Source organism: Schistocerca americana, chromosome 2 (assembly GCF_021461395.2).
Source record: "Schistocerca americana isolate TAMUIC-IGC-003095 chromosome 2, iqSchAmer2.1, whole genome shotgun sequence".
In the NCBI taxonomy this organism is placed as follows: Eukaryota; Metazoa; Arthropoda; class Insecta; order Orthoptera; family Acrididae; genus Schistocerca; species Schistocerca americana.
The window spans coordinates 282,632,239-282,656,803 of record NC_060120.1 but is presented as its reverse complement, the minus strand read 5'-3'; positions in this window follow the sequence as shown (position 1 = coordinate 282,656,803).

Below are 24,565 nucleotides of genomic sequence, written 5' to 3'. Positions count from 1 at the left end.
CGCCCGGGGTAGCCGGGTCTGCGGCGCCTTGTCACGGTCCCCGCGGCTCCCCCCGTCGGAGATTCGAGTCCTCTCTCGGGCATGGGTGTGTGTTGTCCTTAACGGAAGTTAGTTTAAGTTAGATTAAGTAGTGTGTAAGCTTACGGACCGATGACCTCAACATAAGACCTTACCACAAATTTCAAGATACTGTCTATTCCGTTCAACTGCCCTCCCAAATCCTTTGCTGTTTCGGACAGAATTACGACGTCATCGGCAAACCTCAAAGTTTTTATTTCTTCTCCCGGAACTTTTAATTCCTATTCCAAATTTTTGTTTCCTTTTCTTCTTATTCAGCGCACAGATTGGATAACATCGGCGATAGGCTGCAACTATCACACTCCTTTTGCAACGACTGTTTCGTGCCCCTCAACTGTTAAAAGTGTCGTCTGATTTATGTACAAGTTGTACGTTGATGGTAATATAATAAATAAAATAAGTGTTATGTCTATGAGATATGGGTTTCATGACGCCCTGTGTGAAAATTAATCTAGCTGGAAAGAATTGCGCGGAATTAATGCAGTTAATGATCAGTAAATTATGCAAATAATAGTCGTAAGATTAGGCGGATGATCTTGCATTTTCGGTATAGCGCTACTCCGGCGATAAACTTTCTGTTTAGTCCATGGAAGCACCTTCAGGGCAGAAAGGTCTATTAAGCTATATGATGAAAATTTAGGAACTAGTTTAGCGGGAATTGGGCTCGTCTCTCCACCTGTCACGCACGCGTATGGTTGCAAAGAATGAAATGACATCTTTCGGTGTTGGACTTGCGAACTTTACTGCAAGATACGTTGACCATGCAGTCATTGTTGGGGCCAACTACGCAGCAGTTAACGTAATAATCGGGAGCTGGGTGGACACAGTTACCTCAGTTGTCACCTACGAAATCTACAACAGAGACGCGGGGTTAGTGGACCTAAATGTTCCAGAGTTTTAGGATTAAAAATAATTTTATTTTAACGACTGCAGACTAGAGAAGAAGGATAGTGACACATTGCATTGCAGGCATGTTGGAAAGGAGATCTGAAGCAGAAGATCAGCCTTTCGCTACAATTGCGACACCGTCATAGGTGTTCGACTCGCGTCACCTGCCGATACGTGCTGCTTTTTCCAGACTACGCAGACGGTTTACGAGTAACTTCTAGTCTTCGCTTTTTGCTGAGGCAAGTCTGTCCTTCAGCAAATTTTTCTTCGCTTCGGTATCCGGGGAGAAATAACACTGAGCTAGTGAGAGACTGACGACTGAGATTAGCTTGTGACGGTCTTCCATACATTTGAAATAGCAACGCCCCTTGCTCGAAACGCATGTTTTTTTAGTACAAAATACGTATTCGCGGCACCAGGAAAGTTCATTTTGTTTCCCTTTAAGCTCTTTTAGATTTATCTTCTTGGAGCTCGTAACACCTGGTTACCAGAACGAACCTCTTAAAATGGCACTGATCTTATCTCCGAGGAGTGTGTAAACACAAAAGAAGGTTTATGCATATAATTTGTAATGCGTCAGTTGCCGCCCGCCCGACCACTAACCATTGCGATAATCAACATTCGGCTAATTTGCATCTGTTTGAAATTTTGCATTTGGTTTGAAATTTAACGTGGCGACACGCGTGCGTGTCTGAAGCTCAACTGCAAATGCTTGTCGAGAACGAGCTGAGGCTGAAGCTGTCGGCCTGCAGCGCTGGGCGCAGCGACCTCGGCGTCGCATTCTGTGGCCGCCGCCGCCGGCGCCGCCACCGCAGACCGCAGCCGCTCATGTGCCACCTGTCTTACAGCGCGCGCCTCGCTTTACTGCCTGGCTGTAGGCCGCCCGCAACTGTCGTCACCTCCACCGGGGTGCACGAGGCCACGGCTTTTAGAAATGTCTAGGCGGTTGCAAAAGCATGGAGCGACTGGCAATCCATCTGGATAAGGGAAGAAATTCGTGGTTGCTCTGGAGCGTAGGTGCAGCTCCAGAATTTTCAGAATTCCTGCAGTCGGCTGCTAGTGAGCCACTGTGGGCAGTAGTGCTACTGCCAATGGAGGAAGATGAAGCAGTTCTCAAGTGCGTTTTCCGTGCGCACCCGTGGCCGTCTTATCAGCTTTTCGGCCTTCTTCACGAGCTTTTCCAGTTTCTATAGGCGAGTGTCACGCGTTAATGAATGTACGCCTACATGTTGTTGCTACTCTGAAGCCTCATATTACATAATTTAGCAGTTAGTAGCTGGATACATTCCTTGATGGAAGTGAAGGACTGGGCGAGGGTAAATTAAAGCTAATAAACGCCATGTCCTTCCGGTTTCGATTGTGGCGTGAATCTCAAAGTACGGAATTGTTTTGACATTGAGGACATTTCTGCGGAATTCGCGAGGGACCAGTTAGGGGCTGAATGTCGCCTGTTTTGCAGTTTGATAGTGTTAGTAACAATTTTGACTTAGTTTGCCTGACGGTAGGCTAGCGCCCTTATTAAGAGCCTTTTAAATGACTGTTAGTGCTCTGACATTGACCCAGGCACGCCAATAATCGTTTACTGGTAAATCAGTGTTACTACAAGACGCGAACTTTTGGCGGCGTCACGGCACCGACGAAGACAACGAGACGATAGAACATTTCACTCGAGTGAAACATATAGTCAGATGACGTCGCCACCACGATATATGATTGTGAAAATTATGCGAACTTCAATTATCATCTGTGTTCCACCTTTCAGTGAAATCCTAGATTTGTTCATTAGAGCTGATGTGTTATGAAATCAGAGTAGTGGAAACAGATAAAATTTCTCACTCTCCTGAAGTACCTAAAACGTGATTCGGTATTGTGGCATGGAAAACATGAACTGTGCAGGACCTCTGTAATACTGACGTTGTCCACAGCTATCACTGTGTCTTCTGTGTCGACCGCAGGTCCAAGGGAAGCGAAGCGAAGGTAAATGTCCTCGACAGCGTAATAGTGCTTCCAGCAAGCAAAATGCGTGGTTTGACGCGGGTGTAGACGTGATTGAAGTGGAAGCGGAAGTAATCTTACCCTTCGGCTTGCGTTCATTTGTATCCGTGGCGCAAAGAATTTCAGCTGACTTTATAGAACTAACACGGAAACACGCTGGGATCGTATAGCGGAAACATTCTTTTTTCTTCCGTCTGTGCACTCACTTTCGCAGAACAGGAAAAGGTTGGCCTGCCACGTTATTGATGGAAGTATGGACATCCAACGTCTTTCCTATGAGCGATTTTTAATATCACTAAACGACCACCACTAGCCCTCTTTCGAATATGCTAATGACGACGGCTTCCGAACGCACCACCAACTTCAGCGTTTCTCTGATACTCGCAAAACCATAAAAATGGGCTTTCCTCAAAGTCGTTTAAATCAGGAGCATTCCTCATCCGCCGCATAATAAGTGGAACCGACGATGTCCTTGTATTTCTGGTAGCTCTCGTGCCGTGTCAAGTGCTCTCCTGAGACGTAAAACTGATCAGTGTGAGATGACGTCCATGTTTCGTGTGAGGATTATAGCTTGATGTGTAAATTACGGATGTACTTGTGATAGTTATGATGAAATGGTAAAATAATATGTTTTATCCCCTCCGTACGAATGCGAATTTTAGTTTCGTGCTCATTGTTTCGAGGTAGGCGCTACATTAATAAACACGTAGCGCTTTTGCAGTAACGGATATTATTGACGAATGATTTTAAACTGTCGATTGCCGTATTTGGGAAGATTGCAGTTGTTCTGGGAATTAGTGTAGGTACATGGCCGCCAGACACTACCAGAACTGTGTCGAATGCTGGTAATCTCGGTTTGGTTTGGCAGAGCGTTGCAGTGTGTCCGCCAGCGCGGAGGAGTAGGGAAGAGGCAGCGCCACCTGTCGCCTCGGACGCGGCCCGTGGTGGTCGGCGCCTGTCGTCACCGTGGCGCCGCTCGGTTGCACATCGGCACACTATCTCTCCATCTTTTAATTAACAAATTTCAATCTGCTGATTTCAATTACAGTCACCTTTTGTATTTGATCTGCCGGTAATTAAAAGTTATGGACAGGGTGTGGGGTGACGCTGCACGGCGCAGCATATTACACCCTCGATTGAACATTTACGAGAACGCTGCCAAATTTTCGTTCCGGAGATGAAGCGGCGTGGAGTAACTCCTGTTACGAGATTTTGATCAAAGCGAGAATTGCTTATAGCGGCTCCAGTTGCCCCTGGAACAAGATGGACGCCTTGAGAGCGTAACGAACTTAGTGCCGCGTTGTCGACAGCTGCAAAAAATGACACCTGCCTGTAAAACGTATTAGTAATTATTTGAATCGTGAGCGATGCATGTTTGTGGATCTACATAGGTGAGAGATCGCTATCGACCCTCGAAGGAAATTCGTGAATGTGACTTCGATGGTCGGTATATCTGACGTTACCGCTTAACGTACAAAACTCAGCTAAATCGCGGTTGGCTCAACTGCCTTCTGTTACAGATATTGACAGACAGCTGCATTTGACTTCCTGTGGAACCCTTACCGGATGCTAAACAAGAATGTGAATGTACAAAATATGACTCCAAGGAACCGTATTGTAAATATTGCTCTCCTGCGTTGGTTTTAAATAATTTCTAACGATCTTCATTCGTGATTGGTAAACCACTGAACACAAGCCTCCCCAACGAAAGATCAGAAACACTTAGCCATTTATGATGTGTTATTGCTTTCGATATAAAGAAAGTTAACAATAGGGGAAAATTTCTGGATGCAGGTCATACAAGTCGCAAGATTACTGTTGACAAAGCATGACTGTCATTTAATGAATATCGGTGCAACTGCTGTTCAGAGCAACAGAAACACGTTGACAATTTCTTTACTATAAGTAACACCGGAATATTTTGTGTAGGAGAATATAAACTTCTGAAATGAAACTAACAAATTAGGTGACAATTGTTCCATACGTTTATAAGTAATCTGAGATATTTTGTTCTAGAGACTGTAAACTGTTCAAAGGAAAAAAGTACAGGTTAGATGAGAGTTTCGAATACGCACGTATTGTATATAAATGAGGCAAGTTGGTAGTTATTGTCTATTGGTAGTGTTGTCCACTAGCTAATTTCGTGTGTTATTCTCTGTTTTCACGGAAATGCGTATTGTAATATGTTTTAAGCGATCTGCCAATCTTTAGTTGGGAAGACATAATAAATGGAGCCAATTGATTACGCATTTTCCAAATTTTCTTTTATTCTTTTGCGGGACACACGATCTTCAGATAATTGTCGGCAAATTTCTATAGTGTATTATTCTGTACGCTAAAAATCAAACTCGGATTATTCATTTGCCATTGTGTAGGGAGTTACTACACACAGTCCGCTACCCAATTTAGTAAGTTCACTGCTGAATCTGAGGAACGATCCCCACGTCCATTACTGGCGAGTAAATGGAGCGCTGCCGAAAGGTTCCAGCCAGAGCTTCGGTGGCGAGCAGCCTGCGGACGTGGACACCTCGTTGAGAGCGCGCGCGCCGCCCTCCGTCTAATCCGCGGCGCTCTTAAAAACCGTTCCCGGCGCGCCGAATAATGAATGCCGCGGCGGCCGGCGGCCGTCTTGCGCGCCGTCTCGATGCATGTTTTATGGCGCCGAGAAATGGCTGCGATCCGGCCGCGCCAGCCCGGCCCGGACCGGTGCGCCCAAACGGAATCGTTAATGCGGCGCCGTGTTTACTATGCGTCGCGGCAAATCCGTTTTGGTGCCGAGGGCGGGCCGGCTGTGTGAGCTGTGCTGACCCAAACAGCGCCGGCGGAGCACTCGTCAGCTGGGCCTCGCGCTGCGATAACGTTTGTTTCTTATCGTCATATTTCCCCAATCCCACCAGGACGCTGAAAACATTTCTTTCGTAATTACGTTGGCAGAGTTCTCTCCTTGCTGACAATGACACATCCCATGTCCAATGGTTAAGGCTGGTTTGCGGAAAACCGGAAGTTTTCTCGGGATTGTATTTCTCTTTCGGATCATAATAAGCCACATAAATTGTTCTGCACGCGAGTCTATTGCAGCGCCACATTATCGTTCCGTAACAAGATTCACCCTTCTTGCGTGATTGAAAATATTCTGAAAGAGGAACAGAAGACATTGAGCCGCAGTTTAGGTGATCTTAGATCAGTCATTCTACATATTTACTTCAGAAAAAGACGCCAAATCTCTCATCTTTAAAAATTTCCGCACTTAAATGTTCGACAAAATCCCACCACGTATTTTTGTAATCGGCTTGAATGGAATGAGAAACGCTCACAACCTACATCACTGTAGAAGGAAGTACAAAAAAAGAGTTTGAGGAGTCACAGTTAGTACAGCCTATATGAAAAACTTCAAGAGAGAGCATACACCCTAAAGCTGCCGGCGACTTTATCGTAGAAAATGTAACGAGAGTTTGCAGAGTTGCAATCTTCCACGTATTTTCCGCGAACCGAAAATGTATGTGCCTCACTGAGGGAAGTTAATATCAGCATTAAGGCGTAAGTAAAGGATCTACCCTCTGTGGAATTCACACTGCTATTTGAACACCATTGAATTAGCACTTGCTCCTCTTGTAAGCTACTACCATCACTCCTCTTGGATTGCAAAGCACAGCTTTACCACTCTGCAGGTAAATTTAAAGTTGTTCATCTTTATCTAAGGCAATGAAATTACTAAGGAGCTGCATATAATACAGTCTTCGGTGTGTGATTTTTTCCTTCTTTTTAATTTTAATTTTGCCAATTCAGCAACGTCTGTTGGATGACAGAAATACGGAACCATTCGTAGTTTCACTTCACCCAATCGGAATCATGTTCGACGCTTTTCATCATCATTTAAAAAAGGGTTGAGGGGGGGGGGGGAGATGTTACGTGTGGATTCTCCAGTGGTATTTGTAATGGTTCGCAAAAGATAACGTCCCGTTGATAAAAGATGCTAACAACAAACGCGCTTTCCGATGTATTGCAGATAACGTGATCGCTGGGAAGGTGAACAGGCAAACCTGCTCGATGAAGGATAGTAGCGTGTACTAGTGTCAAGATGTACGAAACAACAGAGGCAGCAGGTACTAGGTCCAGTGACTGACACACATAACGCGTGTGAGAAGCCTGACAGATGGATCGAAGGGATTCGCACCATTCGCGAAAAGATGAAAGATGCGATAAAAGTGGGAACAAATGTCGAACAGTAGAATTCGAACACATCAACGTCGCTGGACTCAGTCTTCGTCACAGTCTTGCTCCGGCCTTAGCCATAGGAGGACAGTAATTATCGTTCAGTATTTGTTATGCCAAAGCTCAGAGATGTCACACACTCGTACACAGTTCCCGGCCAAAGGTCAACGTTTTTCATTGCGTCCTTCAGCAGTCGTAGACAGCCCCAGTTAGTGCCGTAAGGTGCTGATCGCGCCACGGACTCGCATGTGAGGAACCACTGGTTAAACAGGCGATACCCGTAAAGACGTTCGCCCACTTGGGAGTTTCCCTGGCTGCCTGCGCGCGGCGCCGCATCATGCAAATTTGTATGCTGGCTCCCGCGCATCCGGCCCGGGGCGCCACCGACGTGCCGCACTTCACAAAGCACCTCGCGCCCTCTCGCCGCCGCTGCCTTCACCTCCTGCCGCCACAGCGACATTTTTACTATTTGTAACTTGCGGGTAAATGTGAAAACCATTGGACTACTACTCTTACGTAGTAGGCTGCTGACCAGAATACTATACACAAGAACTGGACGAACATCAGTTTGGTTTCAGGAAGGTGAAAGATTTGAGACAAGCATTTCTGACGCTACATCGATGATAGGTCAGAATACCTTTCTTGTATTTTTCCTAGAGAAAGCCTTCGATGATGTAAGGTAGTACATAAGCCATTCACAGTCATCAGAAGATTGGGCCTGAAATGTAGACAGTCTACAATATCTACAAAATCAAAACGGTAGCAATATAAATCGAAGATCAAGGAAGCCAAGTTCGCGTTTCGAAGACTGCCACGTAGGATTTCAGCTTATCACCACTGTCACTCAATTTGTACGTCGAAGAAGCAGTGAGAGGAACGAAAGAAAACTTGGCCATGACAACTGAAGTCCAAGGGGAACAACATTAGTGCTAACATTTGATGATGAGATGGCCTGTCTAGCCGGATATAAGGAACAGGATACGTAGTACAAATGTGCCGTAAGGGTAAATAAAAAAAACAATTTGATAAAGAGTATACAAAAAAGAACAACTACTTAACACCGTAGAAAAGGGAACGGCGCAGTAGTGCAAGGGGTAAAAGTATTTCCCTATTTGGGACCCAAGAGAGAGGAAATTTAATAGCTGCTTTCAGACTAGAATTAGCAAAGCATATTATAGATGATGCGCTGCTGCTTGTAGTAGTTTTGTGAAGCTCTGGAGAGTAACAAAATATAGAGAAGACTGGATGACGACATAAAACTAGTCGAGAATGATGACTTAAAACCGATGTGGCTATCTGTAAGTGACATCAAGCAGCAGCTGAGGGTTGACGTCACAATTGGCCAACGCTCTTCATGTTGTTGTTGTTGTTGTTCGTGTTGATGTGGTCTTCAGCCCCAAGATGCAGTTCTCCATGGAGTTCTATCCTGTGCAGGCCTCTTCACCTCCGATTAACTACTACAAATGACCTCCTTTTGAATCTGCTCACTGCGTCAATCTCTTGGTCTCACTCTACGATTTTTAACCCCCCCCCCCCCCCAACACTTCCCTCCAGTACTTAACTGATGATCACCCTTGATGTCTCAGAAAGTATTCTATCACTCGATTCCTTCTTTTTATCAAGTTGTACCAGAAATTTCCTTTCTCCCCAATCTGTTGATAAAATGCTCTGTGATGCATAATAGCGCTGTGTTATACACTAAAGGCAGAAAAGATGATTAATATGGAGGGTTAAAGCGTAAAATGTGCCATATTAAATATAACAAATCGAAATATGCATGAATTTACTTTCTGTAAGTTAAAATATGCGAACATGCACGGAGAACTACGGTTATTTGGTAGTATTAGGCCATGAAATGAATAATACCAGAGTTTGAGATGCGTAACCAACATATAAAAGCATGAATGTGCATGGAGATCCTGGCTATAATACTAACTATAACCAAAATGAGTTTGATTGCACTGTAAATCAGTCATCTATCATTCATGATTTTAAGTACTATTTCTGCAATTCAAATAAGTAAACAAGAAAATCAACAGTTGAATTGACGACGAAAAATACGGGAGAAAGGAATGATTTCGCAAAATATTTGAAAAATCATCAACCATAGCCGAAGAAGTGTTTGAAGCTGTTATCGAGGTACGTAGCCAGATAAAGAAACAAACTGAAAGAGAGAACCATCCACACGACCTCTTCTGAAGTGTGTAATAAAAGAGCAGTACTTTTGCCAGCAATAGATGGACTCATTGAAAATCTGGAGAAGAAATTTCTTCGAAACAAGGATTTCTTACCTTCAGTCGAAAGAATGTTACTCGTTAAGTGACATCGCGAGAATTTAAATAATGTGTCCGAACTGTAAGTTTACTTTGAGAACAGGGGGGCGTAAACCGAACTTTAAGCAGAGTATACCGTATGGCGTGAGAAATGGTGTTATCAAGAGAAGTCCCTCCTCCCTACAAAACCTGTTGGTTTGTGATGCTTGTGACAAGACCTTTGTCCAGACATCTGACATATTTTGTGTATACTTGCGTCCCTTCCAATATCAGTGTGCGAAGCTGAGAACTCATTTTCAACAGTGAAACGAGTGAACACTTCCTTGAGGAACACAATGGGCAATGAAAGGTTGACCGGACTAGTGTTAATGTCAGTGGACTATCCTCTTCCTTTTACAGGATGTCATGGCAAGAGAAGTGACACTAAGGCTTTTACTACTGTTACCAAATCAAATTCTGTGGTATTTATAAGAGCATAAAAACAAATTTAAATTATTTAAGAAAATTGGTAACAACTGTATTTTCAAATAATAAATTATCTAAGAAGTGTGTCTTTCATGTAAAACAAAAAGTTATTTGGTTGATAGACCTATCTGATCTTCAATGAATACTGTTATTTTATTCGCTTGTATAATATAAGGAAATAATATTTTATTTCGTTGTACAACTCTAAAGTATTTTTAGTTAAATTGATCAACTCAGTTTATATTTTGCCTCTTGCTGTCGTGTGTACATAATTGACATAAATATTCACATAAAGATTTTTTATACTCAACTACGTATTAAATACTGTTTTAATCTATTTAAAATTATTCGAAATAATTATTTTTACTTATTTTATTTAGTAGTATTTTCAAGTTTTACTGCAAGATTATGTTATACGCCGAAATGTCTTTTTAATATCGTTGGAACAGTGAGTCCAACCATCACAGCTCTAATACATTTGCAAATAAATCTGATATAAACGACAATGTATGTTGTACATCGTCGAGTTGCTTATTAGCGTCGAAGACTGTATTTTAATTCATTTGGCTATAGAGTGAAGTTATCGTATTGCCAAGTAAAGAAATATTGAATTGTGTGTGCATTTGGTTATTAATGAAAAACATACGTCTTTAAGGTTCTCTTTAACTAATCGGTGGCCCCCTCCGTCGCCCTTGTCAAAATCGTGGTTACGTCCTCGAGTAAGCAGGTCGAAACGGGTGCAATGAACAGAAATGCAGTTTGCTAGGAGTGTGATGTGTTTTGAAGTGACGTGAGCAGCTGCGGCCTTATTACGGGACGGAGCATCTTGAGAAGCGCGCGCCTCGCCGCGGCCGGCGATTTGCGCAGCGAGGCGAGGGGTGTCCGCTGGCGCGTGAGCGCCGTCGCTGCGGCTGCGGCTGCTCACCCCGTTGTTCCGGGAAACAACGCGCCCGAGACAGGCGCGCCCGCATCGCCGGCCGCGCACAATTAAAATATACATGTTATCATTAAATTCTTCCGGCAGGCGTGGCACGCCAACAATGGCGCGCTCGTTAGCCCCTCCCGCCCCCTTACCTGCCGCGGCCGCACAATGCCCGCAACCGGCCGCCATTACGCGCCGCGCGGCGACGCTCGGATTACGAGTGATTCCCGCCCCGCGCCGCGCCGCGCGCCATATATTAATGATATCGTAATCCGCTTATTTAACGGGAGGTTTGCCGGCCGCCGCTGCCGCACAGTGGGCAGATCGCCGAACGGCGCTCCTTGCGCCGAGAGCATGTCGTTATACGGCTTAACGAGAGCCGCGTCTCGCCTTTGTGGTCCTCCACTGCCACCTGCTTCTCCTCCTCACGGGGGATTATCACTCGTTCGCTGCTGCGTGCTGCCCGCTTGTTGCTTTTTGCGCCGGATTAAATTTTGTCTGCGGAAATTGCTCCTTTCGCGTACAGCGTTTTCTACTTTCTGTTTGTGATACCGCGTTTTGAAAGCTCTTTCTCCGGATTTTCGATCTAGGCTGGAAATAAATAGGTGCTACATTTACCACCCAAAAGACAGGTTAAAGCCGGCTTTTCTTGTGAAATTCCTTAAAGAGGTGTGCGTCCGCGTGAACTCACCAATTCTGGCATAATTGAATTCTCACCCGTTTCCCTTGTGACTAAGGAGTCAAATAGCGTGTTATCTTAGTAAACGGAGGAATGGGGTGCAGCACTGTAAGACAGAAACTGTATAGTCGTGCTGTCCTCTGTCACCCTGTCTTTACTCAACTTTTCATAACTGCACCATTGCGACAAAGAAGTTAACCTACTGCACAGTTTTCGTGTTAAGTATTACTCTGACATTCAGTTACTTAACATAATTATAAAATTATGCGTGAGAAATTGGTGAGTGTATCAATAACTAGCCAACTGGCGACTGTTGCTATTGTTCGACGAAAAATATTGATGGATATTGCTATCGCAGTTCCCCGATAAAAAATTGTCGTGAATATTTGCGGATACAAAACAAAGTAGTACTTTTGAAAAAAAATGTAGTACTTGCTCATTTTAACAAAAATTTTGTACTAAATTATTCATGCTGTTGTTACATTCATCAGTCCGAAGATGCAGTTCTCCATGCTACTCTATCCTGTGCGAGCCTCTTCATCTGTGAATAATCCTCCTGAATCTGCTTACTGTCTTCATCTCTGTGTCTCCCTCTACGATTTTTACCTCGCGTGAACCCTCCAGCAATGAATTGTTGATCCATTGATGTCTCAGAACATGTCCTATAAACCACATGTAATATAAACCGATACCGTATTTTACTCAACTTGTACCACAAATTTCTTTTCTCCCCAATTCCATCTAGTAGCTCGTTAGATACGCGATATACCCCTCTAATCTTCAGCATTCTTCTGTAGCACCACATTCCGAAAGCTTCTTGCTCTCTCCTTGTCCATCCTATTTGTTGTCCGTGTTTCACTTCTATAAACGGCTACACGCATACGAGTTCCTCCAGAAATGGCTTCGTAAAACGTCAATATATATTTGATGTTAACAGGTTTCTCATTAGTGAGAGTATCATTGAAACTCCTCCATCTCAGCGTACACCAGAACAAATTTAGTTAATTCTTATAAAACATCCATAACATTCTCGTTGTGCAATTTGGACCATTGTTTATGGTGTTATGAGGTGGAAATTTTTCTTCATCATATCCACTGCCGCTGGGGCATCTTCCAGGTCGTAGAAAGTTGATGCTTCGAATGCATCAGCTTGTGCTACTCAGTTCAGTCCAGCGTTCATTCGCAGGTGAGAGGGAGTCATTTAGGCTGTTCAGATTCCTTAGGGCAATATACGCCGTCAAGTATCTTCACTGTACAAAGTAATGTTTCGACATATGTAGGAAGTAAATAGCCGAATCGAGCCTCTGCACGCAGCGTGCCTATAGTTTTGAAAATATACATGCTAATTGTGCTCTAATAAGAATTATCGTTACGATGTTTTGCTGTGAAAAGACACGTGGCGTGAAATGCAGCCAACATTGAAATTGTTTGTAAGGCTGCAAAATATCTGAATCGACAGGAGGTGGATTTCCTTATTTTCTGTGGTATGTGAGCATAGAAGTATTCATTGTGTACCACAAGTTGGTATAACAATAATAGATTTCCTTCTGAAACTTCTAGTGGTGCCAATAAATTACTGTCGAATCTAGTAGATGCAAATTACCGCCAGAGAAGAAGATGTGACAGTTTTTAGGTACTGTACATAAATAAAGAGTACTTTGTTTTTTAATTTTCTGTGCAGAAGCAGTGAGACGCTTCACTTGTAGTTTTATTCGCGCTCACCTCAAGTAACTTCTGAAGCAAGAAAACTTCTAACTTTTTCTGAGATGAATTTCCGTTCTACTGCTTTCAATTAGTGATTGACCAGTTGCTCTTCATGAAAAGTTTCAACTTGAAACTGTTGTGTAACAATAAAGAAGATATCAAATTTTGAGATCTTTAGTAGGTTCGATGGGAAGTGCGCCGAAGTAGTTGATGGTAGTGTTGCTTTTGTGGTGGGGCTGTTCGCTGACTCTCGATGTCGGCCGGTGGGACGATTTGCGTCACGGCGGCGACTCCGCGTCGTATCTCGTCGGCCGGAGCGCTCGACTTGCGACGCTCTTAAAGTAATGAGCCCCTCTTGTCACCTAAATGCGTTCTTAAGCGATCCGAGCCGTAAAATAGCCGACGCGCTGTTTTTCTTGGATTCCAGCGGCGGGGAGGATTTTCTGTACCTGGGCTTTATTTATCTTTCACCAGGACACCGTAAAGTACACCACAACACAGACTTCATTGCATCTGTGAAGAATCCGGCGCTTAAATATTGCTACAAGGACGGCGCGCGCCGAGAGTAAAACACACCGTGCAGCGGACACTATTTTATCTTTATCACTCGCCGTACGTGTTGGAAATGCCTCGTGCTTGTTTACTGGGCGACGGCGACAGGAATCTCCGATGCAGTTGTCAGATAGCAGCTCTTTTACTTTATGTGATGCCACCCATTAATGAAGTGATTGTCAGTGTCGCACATGGTCGACCCGATTAAATTATCTTCGTTTTAAGCGCGATTAGTATCACGACAGGATACAGTTGTGTTGCCGTATGAGTATCCAAAGTAATTCAAATAAGATATTTTTGTGAAAGACTCAAGCCAACCCGTATCTTCTTTCGAAGCTCACAAATGGAACACAAGTTACCCTGCGTTAATCTCTCTATGCTACTGCTTGTCTTTTTAAGTAAAACGATTATAGTTTTGGCGCTATTGGGAAAACACGGGCTATTATTAATTAATTTCTATTAACCGCAGCTTTGGCTGGAATTCAGCCCTACGTGTCTGGCTGCAATTCAGCCCTACGTGTCGTCAGTCACACATACTGGAATCTGTTTCTTCAAACATAAAAACACCGTCCGAACAAGCCTCGTTAGGCCCAACGGTATCGACCGACCGCCGCCTCACCCTCAGATCTTAGGCCTCATCGTATGCGGATACTGAGGGGCATTTGATCAGCACGCCACCCTCCTGGCCGTTGTCAGCTTTCGTGGCCAGTGCCGCTTCTTCTCAGTCAAGTAGCTCCTCAATTGGCCTCCCAAGGGCTGAGTGCACCCCGCTTGGCAACAGCACTCTGCAGACCCGGACGATGATCCATCCAGATTCTATCCAAGCCTGACAGCGCCGAACTTCGGTGACCTGACGGGAATCGGTGTTACCACTGCGACGAGGCCGTTGGCATCAGTCACACTAGCCTGATAATATCATGAACAGAGTTACATAACTTTCTTTTATGGATGTGTGAAAAGTAAAAATTTTCGCAGCTCATCTATATAAAAAAAGTGGCATTGTCAAACGGTACATCTTACTCATGAAAAAAGTTAATGAAGGTAATAAAGTAAGTCATTATATGTTTTAAATGACCATTGTAAGTCACTAACAATTCGAAAACAGAAACTAATTAAAAGAATCAGATATAGTTACACGTTTAAAAATAATAACAACAATTAATTTCGACAGAAATTTTGAAAAGCGTGACTGATTCTCGCAATCTGAAGTACGTAAACGGGCATCAAATCTGTATAAAATGTATCACATTAAGTCAGGCTATATGCTGTTCATTATCAGTCACGAAATTCTCAACTCCCCCGCTTGTGGCTGTCTTGCTTCTAAGGCGATCGGCGAGAAAATATCAAGCTAGGAAGTAAGAAGGTAAAATCAGTCTAGTGACTACTACCTGTTTTGTGTAACAATAATGGATGGCAAGAACTCTGCAAATGGTTCAAATGGCACTGTGCATTATGGGACTTAACATCTGAGGTCATCAGTCACCTAGAACGTAGAACTACGTAAACCTAGCTAACCTAAGGACATCACACACAATCATGCCCGAGGCAGGATTCGAACCTGCGACCGTAGCAGTCGCGCGGTTCCGGGCTGAAGCGCCTAGAACCGCTCGGCCACCGCGGCCGTCGAACTCTGCAAATTTTATATTTTGTTATGATGACGTCCGGGCCGTCAGAGTTTTCGATGTACGGGTATTAGCATGCAGTAAGGCAAAGATCCTCCATTATGCTATTAAACGCGTTATGTATTACGTTTGCCATAAGCTCAATATTATAATAGTTAGCACTTAGGATATTGCGTCATTGCTTAGATGCTGGAACATCGTTGCGTTCTTCGTGTCTGTGTCGACGTCAAGCACAGTTCGCACAGTGATGCTACGATTGGAACCAACATTCACTGCCATGAACTTCTTCATAATTCTTAACGTTAATGCTCTTACATCTATTGCATGATACCAGAACACAAAGTTAACCTTATAGTTAACTGCTTAACGCAGTAAGTGTGTATCTAGTTGCTAGGAAGACTTTTTGTAAAGGTACAAATCTATGTGGTTGGCACGAGTTAGCGAAATAAAATCGAATCGGTACATGCCAGTCTGTAAGAGTGAACCTTTCCATTAAACTGCCTATACGTTGAATCCCCATTGTCAGTGCACTTTGTACTTCTGGTCCAGAATTGAACCACATTTTCCTCTTACCCGTGATCCGTATCCAGTAGGAGATTGCATAATTGACATTGGAGGCTCACCTAGACATGACACGATGGCAATATTGAGATGGTAGTCGTCATCGGGCAGAAGTTTGTGAAAGACGCTGTGGCGGCGGCAGGTGGCGGTGCCAGGCGGCGAGAGCGCTTGGTATTCACGCTGCCGGCGCCAGCAGGAAACAATATTTCGAAGGCGGCCTTGGGGGTGCATCCTGGACCTGGACCAGCCGGGAATTCTTAGCCGCGCCGCGCTACGCGGCGCGACGCGCTTCCCGCACCCAGTATCTGACGCCGTCTTTGTCGCTTTCAATTCACTATCGTGCACGCATACTCTGATGACAAAACCTTTCACGACCGTTTTCCGAAAAGCTGCAGTCTACACTACGTAAGACTTAGCAGCATATGTCTGAAGAGATTCTACATTTTCGCGTAGCACTCGTTACGTGATTAGGCACATGAAGGGTTCCTGGCATCCTTACAATGTTGCAGATATACTCGTGTCAGGGAAAACAGAACACCTTAAACGACTAGAGCGAGGACATTCATATTCACAGGACATGTTGTGCAGAAATGATTAGCATTTGAACCATGTCGGCCCGCAGGTTCAAGGTCAACATCATATCGCGGGGCAACACCACCTACGGGTGAAATGTGCCTGCGGCTCTCGTTGTCGCTATAAACCGAATGTAATGATCAGTACGATTTGGGCTGACGCACAGCATGCCTCGCTGACGTATGTGCTAATCGCACCGTAAATCTGTCAGTTTCAAAGAGGGCGCATTAGTGGCATGAGAGGATGTGATGCATCCATCTGGTAAATCGTTGCTCATGTGGGATGACGTTTTTCGGCAGTGCAACGGTTGTATGCAGAATGGTTCACGGAGGGCTGTAGAAGACGACGAGGTGGGTCAGGTCGCACCACCGAGACCAACTCCCGAGAAGATCGACACCTCATCCGAATGGCATTGCAGGGCAGATCTGCGTCTTCCTGGGCTCTGGTGCATCGATGGAACAGTGTAACACATTGCACACTATCAGGGGAGACAGGCCGTCACTGTTTATTACGGTATGGGTTATGTGGGCGTCGTCCTCTTCTCCGCCTACCTTTGACGAATGTGCGGAAAGGTGCTAGACGGCATTGGTGTACGGAGAACGATGTCACTGGGGACAGGAATGGCATCAAATAGTGGTTTAGGATGAATCCAGGTCCTGTTAATTTGAAAATGATGGCCGCATTTTGGCTCGCTGCAGAGAGGGGGCGCGGTATCAGAGTGACTGCATTCGCACAAGAAATACACTGCGAACTCAAGGCCTTATGGTGGAGGATGGTATTGGGTACAACCACAAATCAACTTGGTGCGCGTCCAGGGCACTGTGACCAGTGTAACTTACGTGAATGACATCCTGCGACCCGTAGCCATACACTATAGGCACAGCTCCCCAGACACCATTTTTCAGGAAGGCAATGCACGACCACATGTTGCTGCACGAGCAGGTGCCTTTTTGGTGTCACAGGATATCAGCGTTTCGCCGTGGCCCCCAAGATCACCAGAGTTGTCGCCAACTGAAAATGTGTGGGATATAGTGAAACGACGGGTGTAGACTTACGACCCAATGGCAACCACCACAGATGTACTTTGGAACCGTGTGAATGCAGCATGGGTGGTTATACCACAGGACGCCACTTGCGCCTTATATGCGTCTATGCCGTCACGCATAGAATAATTTCAATTTATCAGAGCCCGAGGCGGACCTTGTGCCTAGTAGGCAACAGGACACATGCTGGACCGAAGTGACTGAAATGCTGATCATTTCTGCAGAACACACTAACGTGCGTGGCCAGCGAATATGGACGTCCTATCTCTAGTCGTTCAAGGTGTTCTGTTTTTGTGAACCTGTGTGTTTGTCATAATTTGAATTATTAATAAAAATTCCTAGGAAACACCAAACGTCGGTATTTTTATTTTGTCGACAATGATGGATTGTAATTTCAAAAGGAAACTTTTATCTATTCGTTACGAAAAACTTAAAAAATAAATAAGTAATTTAAAAAACTCCTGAACGCCTGGGAAATGAGTGACACCTAACTAGCGTTCCGAATGTTCAAAGATGCACGCTATGCCTAGTTCATCGCAGAAACGCAAAAGTCTTTCAAGATATTAAATGAAATACTGTAAGAGCAGTGAAATTATTTTGCCTATTTAACAAAAAAGTTATCTGCGATGAATTCATTTTGTTATGGAGCTCTGTACGCAGTTCAGTTGCAGGTCTCTGGTCCTGTGTTGGTACGTTTACGTTTGGAGTGTATAATGCAAGAGGAATCACTACCGCCGGCCGAAGTGGGCGTGCGGTTAAAGGCGCTGCAGTCTGGAACCGCAAGACCGCTACGGTCGCAGGTTCGAATCCTGCCTCGGGCATGGATGTGTGTGATGTCCTTAGGTTAGTTAGGTTTAAGTAGTTCTAAGTTCTAGGGGACTGATGACCTCAGAAGTTGAGTCCCATAGTGCTCAGAGCCATTTGAATCACTACCCTTCCCTTATTTTAACGCCACAGGGATTAAACGGAACACATCTTGCTCATAAAAACACCATAAATTCCGTGATACCTTGCAAGGTGCTTGAGAAAGTACACAAGGTGCCCGCGAGCTGCGGCCCTTGGCTGTTCGAGACAGGAAGTCTGCTCGCTGCAGTCCCCACGCTGCCTGGCGCATTCGCTCTCAGCGGCCACTCGGCAGTACCTGCGTGCACAAAGAACCTGGAAAGTCCGGTCCCGGTCACACAAAGTTACATCATTTCTCGACAGGGAGCAGATTATATTGGACAGACTGACCTGCCCAGTTTGTTAAATACCACTAGATGGGACTTGGAGTGGCAGAGTGGAACTCGACCACCTAATAAAAACTTCATGCAGAAAGTTGTTAAGAAAATATTGAAATTTGGATCCTGCCACTTGGGAGTATGGTCTGTATGTGAGATACTCTAAGAACGACAGAGCGTGCATATTCACTCAGCGCTAGCCAGGAAACTTTTGTTCCATGATCGGAGGACTTCAGAAAATATTGCTTTTGAAATTCTTAGATATTCTTCATTTTTCTACAAATCATCCTATGTACTGAACTTCTGTGACAAAATATTAAGGCAACTGCAGTTGAATGAGCACAATTCCAGTATGACGTTTAATCAAGCATTCCTAGGCTATGTGCAAGGCGTTACTATTTCAGTGTAGCTCTTACCGAAGCACAGTGTAGAAAGATTTCACTGAACAAATGGAAAATCAACGGCAAGCTAGCGAGTCGTGTTGGCTGACGTGCCGGTAGTGGTCACGGCAAAATGGCGAAGCGGGAGGAAGGAAGGAACTGAGGCGCGTAGCCTCGTGCTGTCTAATATCGCGACTGCGCCCATGGTGAGTGAGGAAAAGTTGGAGATCCTTTCCGCATTGAAACTCGGTGGGACGGTTGACGTCTCCCTGTGGCTGCGGCTGCCGGCGGTCCCCGTCCGAGGCACCTGCGCCCCCGCGGCCTCGCGCCGCGTCCCCGAGGCGTGGCCGCTTCCCACGGCCGCTGTGCTGCTGGGCCGTTTTTTGCGGCGGTCGCGCGCTGGCGCGGGCCGCAGCAGACGCTGCCGGCATCTGGCGGAGACCACACGCGCCGAGCTGCCGCCAAAGCCGCCCCTGCCGCCTTTTTGCCATTCCGCACACTTGCTGCTGTCACGGGGTGGCTGCGACACAGCATTGTACCGCTTCTCTGCAACCTGGTCCCTACCGCATTAACGTGGAACCGATGGGCGATTAGAAAATTTTACAACTAACAGACATAAAAAATAGGCTGTAGGTAAAAAAGGCTGACTAACCGTGCTCTACGGGATTGGAACAAGTAGCTAAGCGATTGAACTGAAATGCAGGATTGAGTATTCTATATGAGTTCGTTTACTTCCCATTTCTTTAGAGGAAATAAGGTTTTTTTATTGTTTTGTAATAAGATTGTCTTACGGGATGTACCCGTATTTCCATCCCAGCAGTGGAAAAAACGATACGACACTGTGTTATGAAAATTCAGAAGAGACATTAGAGTCAAGCCATACCCGGTACGAAGTTACATAGGCATGTTACGCCATGCAGGCGATTTTCGTGTCACTTGCTGACGATATGAAGATGAGGACAAGCGGAGAAAATTGCCTACCCGGGCGGGAATCTAAACTCACCCCCTTCCGTTAGCAAAGTGTCGCGCTGATCCCGCAGCTACGGAGGCGAACAGAGTAAACAAGTTCTTAATTGTTTGTCTGGCAACGTGTTTATGCCTCAATGAAAACTTTTCAGATGTTACGATGGAGGAGAGGCGGTATTAACCCAGCTGTTATTTATATGTCTGTTGGTAGATTTTGTATATTACAGAAGATTAAGGGGGTAATCTTCGTTGAACGCATGAAAAATAGGTGAGTTTCGCGATATTTTCGAGTAAAACTAAACGAAACACACATGCCGAGTTTAACCAGACGCAAAATCCTCAAGATTGGTTATCTTTTACAGAAGCTCGAATTTAGCGCGGACTTCAGTGCGAGTTTCTACGTCGAAACTTTGTCTCGAAACCTGGCAGAAAATCCAACGAGATTCTGGTCGTATGTGAAGTATGTTGGCGGCAAGAAACAATCAATGCCTTCAAATGGCTCTGAGCACTATGGGACTTAACATCTATGGTCATCAGTCCCCTAAAACTTAGAACTACTTAAACCTAACTAGCCTAAGGACAGCACACGACACCCAGTCATCACGAGGCAGACAAAATCCCTGACCCCGCCGGGAATCGAACCCGGGAACCCGGGCGTGGGAAGCGAGAACGCTACCGCACGACCACGAGCTGCGGACATCAATGCCTTCTCTGCGCGATAGCAGTGGAGATACTATCGAAGACAGTGTTGCCAATGCAAAGTTACTAGACACAGCCTTCCGAAATGCCTTCAAAAAAGAAGACGAAGTAAATATTTCAGAATTCAATCACGAACAGCTGCCAACATGAGTGACGCAGAAGTAAATATCCTCGGCGTAGTGAAGCAACTTAAATCACTTGATAAAAGCAAGTCTTCTGGTCCAGACTGTATACCAATTAGGTTCCTTTCAGAGTATGTTGATGCATTAGCGCCATACTTAACAATCATATACAGCCATTCGCTCGACGAAAGATCCGTACCCAAAGACTGGAAAGTTGCACAGGTCACACCAATATTCAAGAAAGGTAGCAGGAGTAATCCACATAATTACAGGCCCATACCATTAACGTCGATATGCAGCAGGATTCTGCAACATATATTGTGTTCAAACATTATGAATTACCTCAAAGTAAACGGTCTATTGACACACAGTCAACATGGGTTTAGAAAACATTGTTCTTGTGAAACACAATTCGCATGAATTTTTGAGTGCTATTGACAAGGAATTTCAGATCAATTCCCTATTTCTGGATTTCCAGAAGCCTTTTGACACTGTACCATACAAGCAGCTTTTAGTGAAATTGCTTGCTTATGGAATATCGTCTCAGTTATGTGACTGGATTTGTGATTTCCTGTCAGAGAGGTCACAGTTCCTGGTAACTGACGGAAAGTCATCGAGTAAAACAGAAGTGATATGTGGCGTTCCTCAAGGTAGTGTTACAGGCCCTTTGCTGCTACTTATCTATAAACACGATTTGGGAGACAATCTGAGCAGCCGTTGTTTGCAGATGACGCTGTCGTTTGTCGACTAATAAAGAAATCAGAGTATCAAAACAAATAGCAAACGAGTTAGAAAAGATACATGAATGGTGCGAAAATTGGCAGTTGACGTGAAATAACGGAAAGTGTGAGGTCATCCACATGAGTGCTGAACTTCGGTTACACGATAAATCAGTCTAATCTAAAAGCCGTAAATTCAACTAAATACCTAGGAATTACAATTACGAACAACTTAAATTGGGAGGAACACACAGAAAATGTTGTGGGAACGGCTAAACAAAGACTGCGTTTTATTGGCAGGACACATGGAAAATGTAACAGATCTACTAAGGAGACTGCCTGCATTAGGCTTGTCCGTCCTTTTTTAGAATACTGTTGCGCGGCGTGGGATCCTTACCAGATAGTATTGACGGAGTACATCGAGAAAGTTCAAAGAAGGGCAGCGCGTTTTGTATTATCACGAAATAGGGGAGAGACCGTCACTGAAATGATACAGGATTTGGGCTGGACATAATTAAAAGAAAGGCTTTTTTTGTTGCGGCGGAATCTTCTCACGAAATTCCAATTACCATCTTTCTCCTCTGAATCGGAAAATGTTTTGTTGACACCGACGTACATAGGGAGAAACGATCACCACGATAAAATAAGGGAAATGAGAGCTCGTACGTAATGATATAGGTGTTCGTTCTTTCCGCGCTCTATACCAGATTGGAATAAAAGAGAAGTCTGAAGGTGGTTCAGTGAACCCTCTGCAATGCATTTAAGTGTGATTTGCAAAGTATCCATGTAGATGTAGATGTAAAATAAAGAGTAATGGCAAATCTGATGACAGAGTTTTATTCCTTCCACTTGTGTCTTAAAGAAATCATTTGTGTGTCCGCATCGGACGCTCCCTGAAACCGCTGCATCAGGCAGAAAGCCCCTTGCTGACGGCATATCGGTCATCAGCGAGAACTCCCGAATACCTCTTATTAGATCTGCGATAAGCTACTTTTCTATAAGTCGTGAGATACTTAGAAAAGATCAAGTTCTAACAAAATGGTGATTCGTCCAAAATCATGTTTGAGATATGGCAAAACAGCTACGTACGCCAATGGAAAACGTAGTTCATAATGTCAGCTTCAAATCCCGATGAAAAACGTATGTACCATTCTCTAGTTATGCTTCCTGCCAATTTGAAATGTACGATTTCGAGGAAAAACGGCTTTGGCTAACATTTTTTGTAGTTAAACATACGTCTAGTCTGCGATCCTGGACGAAACAGCAATCCTTCCATATCCAAAAGTGTCGCCTCCATCTTCCTTGCAGCCTCGGTAGTCCTGCGGGCCTCTTTGGCAGCTTCTGTGATCCGCTGCTCTGCTCGCCTGGTGCGCATTTCGTCCGCTTCTGTGCAGAATTTGCAACAGGCTGGTGCGATCCCTAGTTCTAGCATGTCCATAATTTCCATAATACCTCTTACACCGTCATTGAAATTATTTGTTGACAATTTTTCCCGCTGTGAATGGTTTTCGGAGACACGTTTTCTCAAATCGCTTCGTTAATCGATAACGGAGTTTCTGGCGAACTTGGGATGTTAGTATACAACCCATGAAAAATCTTAAGCAAAAAATCAATTTTTTGAAATTTTCACAGAGGACTACCAGTCGTATGCAGCGTTAGATCGGAAGGTGTTGGCGTGGACGGAAATGAGGAGGAAGGTAGTCCCTCGTTTAGAGTGTGTCATGGTGGTGCACTACTCCAATGAGGATGGCAAGTCCACCCCAAATCACTGAGGCACTGTGCCTTGCTGGCGGAACCTACTTAGATATACATCGAGAACACTTGAACTTCCTGTATACAAGTGCGACGTTTTCTGCTATTGTCTCATCATAATTTTTGCAATTGTGTGCAAAAGTTAGGATCTTCTTCACTCCTATAACGAGCAAACATACTGACGTTAACAATCTTAACACTTTTACGAATATTGGTCGTACGAATTAATAGTGACGTGAACAGCTCCAGAAAATGGAATTCCGCTTCAAAAATTTATGTACCAAGGAGGTCAAAACTACTAACCGTTTCAAGGCGCAAGGTGAGAGGGGCAAAAATATGAAAAATATTGTCTTTCTTATTGAAACATTACATCTTCGTTGGAAAAAGAACTATTTATAGCGTTTATTGTAACCGTATTAAGCGGTACTCCCCCTCCCTCCCCTCTCCCTACCATCCTTGATGCCTACGCGCGAAGATTGTAGTTTCCAACCATGTCACGCACCGCCCCTCAGTTCTGGGAAGGTCGCACACGCTTGACCTAGTGGTTTTACGGGCAACCGAGAAAGTTACAGGTGCAACTGTGTGCCCCCATACGTTTGTCGAGACTTTTTTCTTTAGCCCCTCGCTACAAACATTTATGCTTTAGTAGCCGCTGTCGCAGCATTAGTCGGCAAAGCGTGCCACGAAACTTTTATTTAATGGTTCCGCCCTATTCTTGGAATTGGTAATTTGTTCTGCAGGTTCAGAAGTAAAAAATCACGAGGACTGATGTAAACTATAACACATTTTTGTAGCACGTCATAACTCTTTTCGTGGAGAGTGAAGCTGCTGTATTTTATGAGAGTGTCGACTGTGCGGACAACGAAGGAAGCTTGCATATTTTCAACGCAGATGACACAGCATTTACACAGTTTTGTATTATTTCTCAATTGCATCGTATTCGACTGGGTTTCCTTTGCCAGTTTGTTGATTGCTATGGGTATCATAGTTGTTACGTAACTGATGTCATACTCTGTTGCAAAGAACCTGAAAAATAAAAAAAGGAAAACATATAACAGAAAAAAACGTAGGACGGGCTGCGGATTATTTCTGTACTTTTGGATTTGTTGTCTGAAACCCGTGTAGTCTACGACCCGTGAC